Here is a 15,191-nt window from a genome sequence, read left to right as displayed (position 1 = left end):
AAATGGCCGCGTCAACGTTAGCTGCCTGGAGTTTGTTTACCTCGTCGTGAAGTTTTGAAAGTGCGACCTCAGTGTTCGCGTGTGGTGGAATGTACACTCCGATGAGGATGATGGACGTTAACTCTCTTGGGAGGAAGAAGGGTCGACATTTTATCGTGATAAACTCCAGGTCTGGGGAGCAGTGGTTAGACATTTCCTTTGTGTTGCCTACATCGCACCACTCCTTGTTTATCATGAAGGCAATGCCGCCTCCTTTCTTCTTTAATGACTCTTCTGCCGTCCGGTCTTTGCGGAGAACGAAGAAATGGTCTGCCGGTTCTATTGCGTGGTTCGGGACATCTGGACTCAGCCAAGTTTCTGTGAAACAGAGGACGTTACAATCCCGAATGTCCCTCTGGAATTGGATCCTTGCTCTGATGTCGTCCAATTTGTTTCCTATCGATTGCACATTGGCCAACAATATGCTGGGCAATGTGGTTCTGTGTCGTTTGGACCTCAGTCTGTTCCGGACCCCGGCTCTCTTTCCTCGTCTTCGCGGCGGCTTCTTGGCGTCTTGGCCATGGCCGGCATAACAAAGGATCTCGGCGGGCCATTTCTGCTGTTCAGCGATCCGATCCAGAGAGCAATCCAAACGGTAAGTTTTTCTTAATCCAATGTCAATGATTGACTGACGGTCATACACATATAATGCACCAACAGTTGGTGCAAATAAAACTCCTAATACTATAAAAATTAACAAAATAAAGCACAGTCTCGTCGGAGCGATCAGAAAGGCAGCCATCAGAGCGGCGCCAGTGTCCTTTGCTCCCTCTAGTCACATAACGTTGTTGAACGCACGTGGAACGTCCGCCTTGCAAACATTGTAACTGGCTATATTGGACTGGCTTCGGTTTCAATTTTAAAATGCTTCCAAACTTCTGAAATTTTTTCTAGCTGCTCCGAGTCATCAGGTGGACATAACCTGCCCGTGTTTACTTGCGGGAGCAACACGTTGTGAGGTCTGCTATTTTCGGCATACGTCACTGTCGTGCGACGGTGTAAATAAGAGGAAATGCATTTGTTTTGGCAAATTATTCTGCTCTGTGTGACAATAAATAAATGAATGTTGATATGTAATTTAAAACCAAAACTAAGGCCTCAGTATGAGTTTAAGACGTGAACATGGTCATGTTTGTTGAATAAAATAAAACTTTATTTTTTATTTTTTCACTCTCGATTAAAAAATACAAATAAAATCCCGATCCTCTGAAAATCACGTGATCGGCCCCGATCCCGATCACGTGATCGGATCGGGACATCCCTAGTTTAAATGTATGTTTAATCCAGTAAGAATAGTACTAGGCTATATAACATACATCTGTGCAAGTAGATTACATTACATTAACTAAATGTATTGCCCTTTTGACATGTAGCCTACATACAGTAGGTCTATTCATAATCATGAAAGTTTATTTGGAAGTATTTTTTATTCTGTACTTAGTTTGAAAGTGGTCAGACAGTTCCCTCTGTGTGTAATACAGACAGTCTTCACACATTCATAAATAACACTTACAGAAAAGCTGATTTGTGCACTGTAATAAAAGATGTTTTGTTCAATGGGAAATTAATAATTATTATAAAAAATTGTTTTTACCGAATACCGTGATATACCATGAACCGGGGTATTTTTGCCCAAGGTTATCATACCTTCAAAATGTCATACCGGCACATGCCCTGTGCAGTGGGTGGCACCACCCTCGGCTAAAGACATGTCCTCCTCCGAGCGCTCGGCAAGACTACCGCTGTGTGGAACCAATCGGATTTCTGTATCCAACCCAACAGCCAGCGGGTTGAGCCAGATTTCAGAGGAAAGAAAGACTGGAAGCTTTAGAAGAGGACGAAGCACAGTGTACAGTACGGCATCCTGCATACCAAGGAGTCAGGTGTTGGTGAAGGATGTGTACAGTACAGCATCCTGCACACCAACCAGTCAGGCGTTGGCGAAGGATGTGTACAGTACGGCATCCTGCATACCAACCAGTCAGGCGTTGGCGAAGGATGTGTACAGTACGGCATCCTGCATACCAAGGAGTCAGGTGTTGGTGAAGGATGTGTACAGTACGGCATCCTGCATACCAAGGAGTCAGGTGTTGGTGAAGGATGTGTACAGTACGGCATCCTGCATACCAAGGAGTCAGGTGTTGGTGAAGGATGTGTACAGTACAGCATCCTGCATACCAACCAGTCAGGCGTTGGTGAAGGATGTGTACAGTACAGCATCCTGCATACCAACCAGTCAGGCGTTGGCGAAGGATGTTTGTGTAGCTATACTACTGTTGATTCTATTCTATTCTGTTTTCACACGTGGAGTAGAAGCTCAGAGATGATCATTTGTATATCGATTACTCACCCTGTGATGCCTTGGATTCAGGGAGATTTGTTCCCCTCCTCCATGGGGAGTGAAGAATCCAAATGGTAGCCATACTTGATGTTGTTGAAGTTGGAAATGCTGTTTGCGGGCCATTATGGACCACGTAATACATTCATATAGTGTGTAAAGTATTTATAATAATAATACACACAAAAGACGAGACGTGGTCTCCGAGATTATACATGCGCAGGATGTAGTGAGATGTGTATTGGAATACTGTGTCGGCCTCCGTTGATGAAGGGGCAAGGCATGGCAAATAAACACAGCTGCCGGGTGGAAAACTCTATCGAGTTGGGCTCGTCAGTTTTTGTCTCGGTTTCTTTTTTCTTTTTATAATTGTTTTGCCAATGCTGTCACCTACCTTCGACCCCACTTTGGGCCGCGACCCGTAGTTTGAGAACCACCGTCCTAAACACATGCAATATAATCCAAGTGTCTTTAATCCAGTCGTACGCTCATATTTAAATTATTATAAAAAATATTTCACAAGATATTGTGTTTCCTCCCATTTGCTAAAGAATCTAACGCGGCGCCTCTGCTCCTCTTGAAGGTTCTGCATTCGACAAGAGTTCTGCGACGTGGACCTCTCTGGCCCGTGTAGCCGCCCTGTGTAACCGGGCCCAGTTCAAAGGGGGTCAGGACCATCTTCCCATCCTCAAGGTACCAAGCTCCACACACACACACACACGCATGTACAGACACAGATACACACAAAACCTGCGTGTACACATACATACACATTACACACAAATACAACTGACTTTCGGAGACGGAGCTGAGTCTAGATTTTTGCATTGCCCTATAGGCAACAGATCATCACAGGGCCTTTTGTTTTACCTTAACCCTTTCACTACCACACTACAGACGAAAAGGGTTAACCCTTTGTATTGTTGCAGTGAAAGGGTTAAATCAGATCTCTGCACCCGGGGGTACAGGAGTTTTCATAAACACGTTTTGCAATTATGCCACAATAATGTGGAACGCCCTACCCACGTAAAATAATGTGAATCCCTACTTTCCTTCAAAACCACTCTCAAAGACATAAACTGGCCCCGGTAAATGCCCAACCCCCCCCCCCCCCCCCGAATGATATTATGATATATTTTTCTTAAACAGTACTGTATATTTGTATGTCTTGTATGTCATAAATGTCTTGACGAAAGTCTTTTTCTGGTCTGCATCCTCTTAGCAGTTGTTTGTATATTGTACCCATTCTGCAATCAGTTAATAAAGTTTTCAATCAATCAATCAATCAATCTCTCTCTCTTTCTCTCTCTCTCTCTCTCTCTCTCTCTCTCTCTCTCTCTCTCTCTCTCTCTCTTTCTCCCCCTGCTCAATAAATGTAATATTTATTACCTTGTATCAATTAGATTACAACGTTATAATCATTGATTGATTTGGACTCTGCTGGTCACAGCTGGGTCCATTGAAAAGTACAAACACACGATTATTAAGATGATTATCAATCTCTTCTGAAGTTAATACGTTATTTTACTGAGTGTGACTGAATGATTCCAATCATACTGTGCAAGGGACAAGAAGACACACGCAATCTATTAATAACACGAGGATGTGAGCTTTGGAGACATGGACTGAAGTCAGTAGTAATAACGTTAGGTTATGACTATAACCAAGTTCTGTTAGTTAGGGGCGATGCTTGGCATCACTACTGCACTATCTCGCGTACGTGCACGCGTACTGAATAAACCACAAATGTACCTCTAATACCAGTATTAGTCTGACCACACCCCTCATCAACTTACCTTCATAAGCAGGTGTGTGGTCACCTGCTCTCCTCCTTCCCAAGCTTTCACCACAAGGTGAGGACAAGGGCTGCAGCAGCCGTCTGATGCCAAGCATCGCCCCTAACTAACAGAACTTGGTTATAGTCATAACCTAACGTTCTGTATCGTTAGTGGCTTAGCTTGGCATCACTACTGCACAAGGGAGGCCAAGCGGAGCCACTTGGCTGACAAATACACCCCGCTGACAGCCCCCCAAAACCATCAGAACAGGGAGGGCCGAGCCCCCCCGACCCCCCCTAATGGAGGGTATCCCCCCTATTAGAGGCTTCACGGGAAGGCGACGGACCCGACCGTGCGAAGAGGCACTCAAGCAACTTAACGCACAGGGTGAGCAGACCGTGGCTTGACCCCACGACTACACACACGCACAACCCGCATGCCACCCGGGAACGAACGGAGGAACAACCTCGTTACTGCCCCCAGAATCACGGGGCCAAGGGCAAACCCAACCCCGTGGCAAGGCCGTAGCAGCGGAGCGCGAAGGAAGACCCAGACCCACCAAAAGGACTGGACTCCCTGGAATGGGGGCCCGGAGAAGTCCATGATGCCAGCATCAAGACCCCACCAGGTGGGCACGCAGTGCCCCGCCCCCCACATCGCCAGCGTATTCGGACAAAGGCCCCTCAGTTACTGCACCTGGTATTCCCAGGCGGAATCCCATCCAAGTACTAACCAGGCCAGAACCTGCTTAGCTTCCGAGATCGGATGAGATCGGGCGTGTTCAGGTTGGAATGGCCGTAAGCCGAGCGGGCCCCGTCCCCCCAATAGTACACCGCCTGGCACACTGACCCTGCAGAACAGGCAGTCAGCATGGCCGTAAGCACACAAAAAGGTTAACCAACGGAAGCAGGCAGCGCACCGGGGAAAAACCAGGCAACAGGCTGTTAACCCTAGCCTGGAGACTGCGGACGAGACAGGCGCCAGAGGGGACAGCTGAACACAGCCGCCCCGGCGGAAGGAGCGTAAGCTGGCGGTGTTGCATGACCAAGCCTCCATTTAAAAACCCCCACCCAGAGGGGTCGAGGCAGAGAAGGCTGACACGATTGGCAGACGTCATGAACGTGCAGGGGCACCCTCAAACGGTGAACCCGGGAGTTGACACTGCTCCAACACACCAGGGAATCAACCACCTCGGTGTTACCCAATGCGGTGGTTGTTCCTATAACCCCCCAAGAAAAAACTCCAAAACACACCTGCGGGCATACACCGGCTATACCGCAGTACAAGTGTTTCAGTTTCCAAAAAGGGTTAACCCAGGCCTACGGGTCGCAAACATCACTTCGGACCGGGCCTGGCGGTACGGGAAGCACAGGGTCACCAGAGGAGGTCAAAAAACCACCCCCACAGGCCCCTCTTCGCCATGCGTGAGAGAGGAGCGAAAAATAATGGAGAACCAGCCCCTAAGCACACCGTACCTGGTATTCCCCGGCGGTCTCCCAACCAAGTACTAACCAGGACCAACCTGTGTAGCGGCCGAGATCCGACGAGATCGAGCGCGTACAGAATGGCATGGCTGTAAGCCATGACGACAGTGCTGAGTAAAAACATACCCAACCAGGGTCTCCATAGCGCTTAACCCTGTGACACCCAGACCGACCTGGCATTTTTCCCCCTGAAAAAAGCCCAAGTCCCTCAGGGTACCAGAACAGCAGATCTGCATCCCCGGCGGACAACGGGTTCAACTGATCTGGACCAGCGTGACCAGAACCAGTCCCGTGCCCTAACCACGCCGACATGCCTACTCCAGGAGAAGGGCAGATATGCGTGTTGATCTTAACATGAAAAGAAGGCGCCACCCAGACGTTCGGACGAACCGCGCCTGGTGGCCCACCCCAAGGGCGTGAGACCCCACTACATATGTTCAGATCCATCCCGTCATCATCCCCCAGACATGAACGAGAATCCGTCGACAACCCACCCAGGTCATGGGATGTGGTCGTCGGAAGAGGAAAAACCCCCATCTCAGTTGCTTTATAAAAACGCTGTTTCAACCACAAGCAACCAAGGCGTGCCAGTCAATCGCCTGTTTACAGCGAGCTAGCACTATACGTGCGTCGGGACACACCCCCATCAATGAACAGGCTATTTAGACCTGTCATTGAATCCCCAAGGCGCCCAGGGGAACGACAAGAGGGGTGTGACACTCCCTAACTCCAACACTTCTGGAATAGAAAGAAGGAAGCATCAACAGTATGTATCCCAGTCTACACAGCCGGGGTAAAAAATGTTCACATTTTTACATCCCACCACCCTCCCATAGAAAAGAGACGGGGATCCCCAGAGAGACTTCCCACGCGAGCTGTACAGATTGAAAAGAATATATTGCACCTTGAGCCATGTAAAAAACTGGTTTTAGGGCCTCCGGGGAAGAGGCACTGAACCCATACACACTCAACAAACGAATTGAATCGAATATACATACAATAGAAAAGGACCCTTCTAGAGGGTCCACTCACTTTGACAATCTGAGGAGGAAGGCTCTGTACTCTGATGGAGGCTCCCTCACATGGAAGAAGGAGTCCGAACTCACAGAAGGCCTGAATAGGCGCTTGGTGAGGAGGAGCCCTGACCACCCCCCCTGAAAACAGATCCATCACATGGACCTGAACAGCACACGGAAGTCCTACCAACAGAGACGCGCACGGTGACGTACTCTATGGCGGGGGAATTCCTGCGGTGCACACGCCCAATATACCAGGCCGTGGGACCAGGAACTCCCTCCCCCCCCCCGTAACGTGCCGAACCGCCACGTGACGGGAACCTTGAAAGACAGGGGGTGTACCCCTGACCGACAGAACAATGGGGAGAGGAAAGGTTACCAGTTCACCCCTTTACGACCCCACACCCATGATACGACGTAACGACAAAAAGAGAATATGACACAGTCATAGTCAGCTCTATGAAGCGTTTCACAGCTCCACACAGCGCATGAGCTAACCTGCTATCTGATTTTTACTAAGGAAAAACACAGAATAGAGAGGGCTCTAAGAACCCCGGTCCAACATACACATGTGCTTCTGTGGCCAGTACAACCCAGTTGTAGGTCACATGACACACACAACCCATCATCACCTACAAAAAATGGCAAAAACACTCAACAGAGGAACGCCGTTTTTTTTCACAATGAGAGAATACATCATTCTTGATTAGTATCGACCACAGGCCTTGCTAAGCACACATGACAGCAACCAAACCAATTTCCCTTTAGGAAATAAGTTTCTCCAGCAGATTTAGCACAACCTCAGCAATCAAGCTAAGAGTTACATCGTATCCCTACCACACAAAAGACACAATTAATGCACAACATGTCTGATAGGAGGTGATAAAGTCCCCAGGGAACCGGGGGGGAAAACACAATCCTCCTATTTTACCCTCAATACGGCCAGTTAAAACAGGAAAACCTGTTAATGTGTGAACACACTGTTCATTGTCATTACAGTCTGAGAAAGAACATTCTTTTACTCACTTGTCACCAAGCATAGCTTCATAGGTTAGTTGCCTTAGTAGTGAGTACACGGTACACATAAACACCATGATGTTTCTCACACAACAACCAGATCAATACATCACGATCTGCACGGAGAAGCTAACTGCCAGTGACAAAAACAGCTCACACATAACCCGCAACGTATCCTAAATGCATTGCGACAACACACGTTTTGGGAAAAAACACCGTTATTCACAATACATTTAGCAAAGTAAAACCAGAAGACGTGTTATGAGGTCTGGCCAACCCCGTACCTACCCGGAACGCAGATCAGCGAAGTGCAGTCACAAGACACCGTAGAACACAGCCGACCTGTGTTGTTCGATCCGGGCAGCGTCGCCGCTCCAACCAGTCGCTACAGTCCTCTTTGTTGACGCAATCCCCGTCCAGGCTCAGGGCAGGGTCGACGAAACATCCCCTGTCAAGGATGACGTCGCGGTCAAGAGTGTAAAACATGTTAAAATCAAAGCACGTTCAACAGAATAGCATCAAGCCAACGGCGATCAGAAGCGAGCTCCGGCGGCGCGCGAGAAGCTAAGCTACCCCGCGCCAGCCATGGCCCTAGCAGCAAGCTAACGTTTACCCAGCGACCACGACATGCTAGCCCCGCAGCTAACAGCTGACTGGCTAACAGTAGGCCTTAAGCAGGCCATGCAGCGATCCAGCAGGCTAACGCAGCAGTTAACAGCTGACTGGCTAACCGTAAGCTATGAACATGTAAACAATGACATAACACTCACCCAGACAGGCCGCCGTTCTGAACCTCTCCTCACTTTTTAAGAGAAAAGAGAAAACAAGACGTCAACACCGCTTCACAACGGTGAACATCCGGCGGAATCAGCACAGTACCAACTGGCCTGTGTAGCTGACTTCGAACATGAATCTGCCGCTATCGCACATTACATGCACATATCCCCTCGTGAAGGAATACTCTCATTTGGATATGAAAGATGGGGTCTTAACACGGTGACAGAGAGAATCCACTCGTCCAGAACACACAGGGATCACCAGTGTCAATGGTCGCGGCCCACTAGTTAAAACTATAATGGTCTCCAGACCAAGGCCTTCTGTCGCCTAGGCGGCTAAACAAAGGACCCTAGCCTGGGGCCGGTTTCCATAAACTTTGTCAAGTAGCCCCCATAGCACTAACAGACAAGTGGAGCCCGCCAGCAAACACTACTCACCCAACCTGGAACGCACCGCTCCTCACAACAGCGGCATGTCCGACAGTTCAGCTGTGGCCTGACAGGTTTCACCCCAACAAACACAGCAAGGAACTGCAGTTGAGAAGCATGCAGCGGCGTGCTCCCAATACGAAAACCGGTGGAGGGTTTTTAGAATGATCATCATCTTCTAGACACTCCAGTACGAAGACAATATCGCCGTATTTTCTCGAAAATAGTGAGAGAGAAAATAAAGATATGATGTCAACGTATCCTTGTTTCCCAAGCTGTTCCTAATCCAATTTCTTCCATCATGGTGTCAAGTGTGGGGATCTACCGAGGCACTTCTTCCTTGTGGTGAAAGCGAGAAGGAGGAGAGCAGGTGACCACACACCTGCTTATGAAGGTAAGCTGATGAGGGGTGTGGTCAGACTAATACTGGTATTAGAGGTACATTTGTGGTTTATTCAGTACGCGTGCACGTACGCGAGATAGTGCAGTAGTGATGCCAAGCTAAGCCACTAACGATACAGAACAGCAGTGTTGGGCAAGTTACTTTTAAAAAGTAACTAGTTACAGTTACTAGTTACTTCTTCCAAAAAGTAACTAAATTACTTACTCAGTTACAAATTATAAAAGTAACTAGTTACTTCAGAAAGTAACTATTGCGTTACTTTCAATATATATATTTTTTTACATAAACAACATACACAAATCTAAACTATTTTAATGTTGCTGTGGGACAAAGTGAGACTAGCCTCCAATTAAATGCCATGTATGTAGATATTATAATTACTATGTTTATATAGTGGATCATACAAATACAATAGATGTTTTGGAACTTTTTGTATTGCCCCTCAACAGGCCACAACTGGGCAACATTAAATTATGCTTGTTAAGCACTATACCAAAAATAAATAACAAATATATACTGATTGATTGAACATTTTAATTAACAGATTGCAGAATGGGTACAGTAGTACGGCTCAATACACACAATTGTTAAGGGGATGCAGATCAGAGAAAGACTTTCGTCTTGTTTACATCAGGGTCCCCCATTTTCAATTCATGACATTTATGACATACACAACATACGGATATAAGAATATAATCGAATCATTCTAAACCAGGAGTCTCAAACTCAATTTACCCATGGGGGCCGCTGGAGGTAGAGTCTGGGTGAGGCTGGGCCGCATCAAATATTCCACAAAAAAAGGGTTTAAAGTATTCAAAAAAAAAGTACAACTGATCCAATCTTCTCACAAACTCACTAAAACCTCACAAACACCAGCAACTGAGCATTCTCAGTGGTGTCAGTGGACTCATCCACAGCTATGGAAATGCACTGTGCATTTTTTAAAATTCTATCACAAAGCTGTTTAATCAAATCATCAGCCAGTATTTCAGTTATTCTGGTTGCTGTGCTATCTGAGGAGGATTTGCTTTTGTTTGCCTTCAAACATGGTATCCATCACTTCAGTCATACATTATTTTATTATTTATGCATCAGAGAATGGCTTCTTGTGTTTAGCCAACACCCATGCCACTGAGTGAGGACTTTGTTGCTTTTTCTCGTTGTGACATAGATTTAACAATAATTCTGCTTGCAGCTTGATATGATTTCATTCCATTTATTTTTGTGGTTCTTAGCACTGAATTCTGAGGAAAGGCTGCATCAAAATAACTGTGTTTTGTTTCATAGTGGCGTTTCAAATTGCCACTCTACACAAGAGCTACCGTTTCTTGGTGCTGGGAGGATGCACGCATATTTTTCAGTCCATGCACCTTTGAATTGCAGCGATTTTCACTGTCGACTTTTCTTTTACTTTCTTTGAACATGCCACATTTTTCTACTAACTGACTGCTGGCGAAACTAGGCTACTAGCTACATTTATCTCACGGGGATAAAACTGGGAATGAGGTTACTAGCTACAGTACCTGCAGATTAGACTACTACTGTAGATGCGCTGTCAACTCGCTCTGACTGGGACCCGCTGAAAGACAACACGCATTCCGTGAAGACCCGCCCTACTCGGCTCTGATTTGCAGACTGTGGGTGGGGGGGGGAGAAACGCTGACGGGACGCTGAATGTGATTGGACCAGAGTAGACAGACACAGACAGTGGAGCAGTGCTTGCAGAGGAGATGAGCGGAGAATTTGCCCACTAAACAAGGAAGAACATATTGCCTCTCAGCGCAGATATCTGTCTGATGAAAGAAACAGGTTCATTCATAGTAACACGCCGCATTTATTTGCAGTAACGGTAACGGCGTTATTGAGATTGGAAGAGTAATCCGTTAGATTACTCGTTACTGAAAAAACTAACGCTGTTAGTAACGCCGTTACTTATAGCGCCGTTATTCCCATCACTGAATAACAGTAGTAGTAACACTAGTAGTAGTAATAACAGTAGTAGTAATAACAGTAGTAGTAATAACAGTAGTAGTAATAACAGCAGTAGTAATACCAATAGTAGTAATGACAGTAGTAGTAATGACAGTAGTAGTAACACTAGTAGTAATAACAGTAGTAGTAATAACAGTAGTAGTAATAACAGTAGTAGTAATAACAGTAGTAGTAATAACAGCAGTAGTAATACCAATTGTAACTGAGGGGTACAATTCCCTGACTGTATTGATAAGTATGGTATTATTAAACCACTACCTCTTGTACTTTAACTTCTGGCCATCCAGTACATGATATAGATATGATGAACACTTTCCCACCTGATGAAACGAAGTCCACACAAATGTACAAATCGAATATTTTATATAGCAAAGGGTATATACAACGTTCACTTGATGACATTTATGATTTGAAATGCACTTGTATGGCAAATGAGTATTCGTAGGTAAATCAACATTGAATGTCCAATCTCTGGTTACGCAGGGAGCAAATATACAACCTGGTTCTTTAGGGAACTATAGCGATGGTACTTAAATGATTATAGCTGGATACACTAAGGGGGGGGGGGGGGTCCCGCTGGTTGTAAGACAGTAGGAGGGGGGGTTAGAAGAGCCGCTGGCGGTATCCCATCTGGCCGACGATTTCTTGGGAGAATTCAGAGTCCTGAACACGATGCCCACAGAACCTCGGTCCGCAGATGAATACAGCTGGACCCTCTGGTGGACGGTAGCTGCCGGTCCACAGATGAAGAGACGTGAGGCGACCTCACTCGGGGTAGAGCGCCGTCTCACCTGGACTCCTCTCCGGGGGGTAGTTCCAACACTCAGCAGTGTTGGCCGTTATCCATGGAATAATCAAAGCACCCAAAGCATGTAGATAATCCAAGCCGTGGAAGGCTCGCCGTCGTCCGGGTAAAGTAATCCAATGTACAGGTCCACTCGTCCTGGCCCGGAGCTCCTCGGATGCAAGCACCACAAGTGGTCTGCCCAGCCTGGTTAAGACTCCAGATAACGTCAGGAACGATGGGGGTGCTGCTCACTTTATAACTCTAACCGAACGATGCACCATACATAATAGACTATTATTAGCTTAATAGAAATACGTCCAACTCGACGGTATAGTGCCAAACTATGACAATTCAACTATTAATCCACACGATATCTCAATGCCTATTCTGAGGCCAAGTAGGCCTTACTGCACCACACGTGCGTCGTGGGTGAGGCTTCGCGTCTGTTACTTAGTTGGAGGGTAAAGAACTAATGGACTAAAAGAAAGTTCTACTTTACTTGCGCCATATATATATGCGCTGTGAACAAATAGTACCATTCGTATTTCGCCAGACGTATTCCTACGCGGAACCGGGCTTGCCACGACATGTTGGGCGGCACGATTGAACTTGAACCTAGGGGTATGGCTGCTGGCGCCAGGTTCTCGTCCAATGGTAGAATGAAACTATTATGGGCTGTTTAGTAGACTAAAGGGATATTCAGTGCATATTGTACAAGGAATATACAGGGGATATCAAACGATATACAAATACTATTAAATATATATCCATAAATAAATATATATATTCGGTTTAATCTGATCCTTCACAACAGCCGCCCCCTAATTAGTCCCACCTAATTAGCTAAGCAGAGACAGATTAACCGCACTGTCTACCACTCAAGGTCCGCTGTAAGGGTCAGTCAACTCACAAAGTCATGGGGTCATGGTCATCATCGATAGTATCTCGGAGTCGGGGCAGTTCTATTAGCCTCGCCACGGGTCGTGTGTAAGTTCGCCCTTGGACGAGTACTTCAGCTGCTCGGACCTTGCCATCGGCACCGGTGATCACTTTGCTTACGCGGCCAGCCGGCCACATAGCTCTGGGTAGTGACTGGTCGATAATCATGACGACTGTTCCTTCTGTCAAATTGTCTCTCTCTTTTACCCACTTCTGGCGGGTCTGTAGAGACGGTAGGTAGTGGAGTAGGAAGCTGCTCCAAAACTTGTCAGCTAGTACTTGACTGTACCTCCACATTCTTCGGCCGTTCGCTTCTTCAGGCCTGTACATTGTCTGGGGTAGCGCGGGGTCCAGCCGCCCCATCAAGAGTGTGTTGGGGGTGACTGGGTCGACATCTGCTACATCACTTGAGACGTAACCGAGGGGCTTTGAGTTCAATACTCCCTCGATCTCCGTGAGGACTGTCATTAGGACTTCTTCCGCCACAGTCTGGGCCCCAAGCACGGCGTACAGGGCTGTCTTTATAGAACGTACTTCTCGTTCCCAGGTTCCACCGAAGTGGGGTGCGTTCGGGGGATTAAACTGGAAGTCAATCTGGGATGGAGCGAGGTGGGTCTTAAGTTCTGGGCCCATAGCTTGGAAGCTCTCTCTCAGCTCTCTTTCTCCGCCTTTGAAGTTTGTCCCGTGATCAGACAACAATGTAGACGGTTTTCCTTTCCGTGATGTGAATCTTCGGAAGGCCATAAGGAATGAGTCTGTGCTCATGGTCGGAAGGAGCTCGATATGTATCGCTCTGGTGGTCATGCATTTGAATACAATACCCCACCGCTTCTCGGTTCCTCTTCCTCTCTTTATATACAACGGGCCAAAACAGTCCATGCCTGTGGAGTGGAATGGCTTGTCGCCGAGTCGGAGGCGACAGGGGGGTAGGTCAGCCATCCGTGGTATGCTGGGCTGCGCGCGCCACTTTCGGCAGTCTAGACAGGTTCGCTGGAAGCGTCGCACCGCTTCTCTTCCTTGAAGTATCCAATAGCGACGTCTGATCTCCGCGAAGACTCTCTCTGCTCCTGCGTGGTGTACATCCTCGTCGTATTTCTTTATGATCAGCTCTGTGACCTTGTGTCGGCTGTTCAAGACTATCGGGTACTTAATGTCATCCGGTAGATCGGGGGCTCTCCGCAGGCGACCACCCACTCTGATGAGATTATGGGCGTCACTCTCGGGTGCCAGGTGGAGCAGTCTGCTGTCTGATGGGACGGGCTTTCCTCCCTGTAGACAGTCTAGCTCATCGGGGAACGAGTCTCTCTGGGCTCGTTGTAGTAGAAGAAGTTCTGCTTCTTCGTAGTCAGCTGCTGAAATGTCAGTGGTGGACTGACTCTCTGGGTGGTGCCACAGGAATGTCTTTAGTTGCGCACTCTGTAGGGTAATGCAGTCATCTATGTTGGGGTCTGTGGAGGCGACTGTGCTCAGTCCACAGAACATAGGTTTCTTGTTCTCAGCCTCCTCTTTACTTGCTTCCCGTGGGGTGGGCGTAGGCCACTCTTCTTCCGGGAGCTTGAGGAATTCTGGTCCGTCACTGTAGATGTTGCGACGGGTGAGGTCATCCAGGGACATTCCCCGGGTGATGACGTCAGCTGGGTGGTGTTTGGTGTCCACATACCGCCAGCTCGCTGCTTCTGTTAACTCTTGAATCTCGGTGACTCTGACTCCCACGAAGACTTTGTATCTGCATGAATCAGACTTGATCCATGTGAGTACTGTCGTGGAATCTGACCACAAGATTGTTCTGTGCACCGGAATGGTGAGTTCACGTTGGATTAACGTGGCTAGATGCGCTCCTGCTAGGGCTGCGCAGAGCTCTAGACGCGGGATAGATTGTTGCTTTCGTGGGGCTATTCTTGAGCGAGCCAGGATGAAAGCAGTGTGTATCTTTCCTCCCTTCTCTTGGGCACGCAAGTAGGCCACCGATCCATAGGCTACTTCGGAGGCGTCGCTGAAGACGTGTAGATCAATCTTGCATGTCTCTGGCCTCACTGTGGATGGGAAGTAGCTGCGGCGTATATTGACGCCTGGGAGTGAGCGGAGTTCCGTCTCCCACTCTCTCCATGTTGAGGCAAGGTGTGCGGGTATTGGGTCGTCCCAGCCCTGGTCCTTGTCCCATAGTGCTCGTACAATCATCTTTGCCCTGGTGGT

At 47.6% G+C, this 15,191-nt stretch overlaps 1 protein-coding gene across 1 annotated transcript in view; it reads left to right on the top strand.

The window, feature by feature from the left end:
* The first annotated feature begins 2,965 nt into the window (after nucleotides 1-2,965).
* LOC311239153 (sodium/potassium-transporting ATPase subunit alpha-1-like) overlaps nucleotides 2,966-15,191 on the top strand; it is a 91,098-nt gene continuing 78,872 nt past the window's right edge. Inside the window, exon 1 of the mRNA XM_084327407.1 lies at nucleotides 2,966-3,070. The gene's annotated coding sequence lies outside the window, so the exon portion shown is untranslated. The remainder of the gene's footprint in view (nucleotides 3,071-15,191) is intronic.

This window comes from Notolepis coatsorum, assembly GCF_963971535.1.
Source record: "Notolepis coatsorum genome assembly, chromosome: 13".
Taxonomy (NCBI): domain Eukaryota; kingdom Metazoa; phylum Chordata; class Actinopteri; order Aulopiformes; family Paralepididae; genus Notolepis; species Notolepis coatsorum.
Note: the sequence above shows the minus strand (reverse complement) of the source record. Positions and strands in the feature narration are given on the sequence as shown.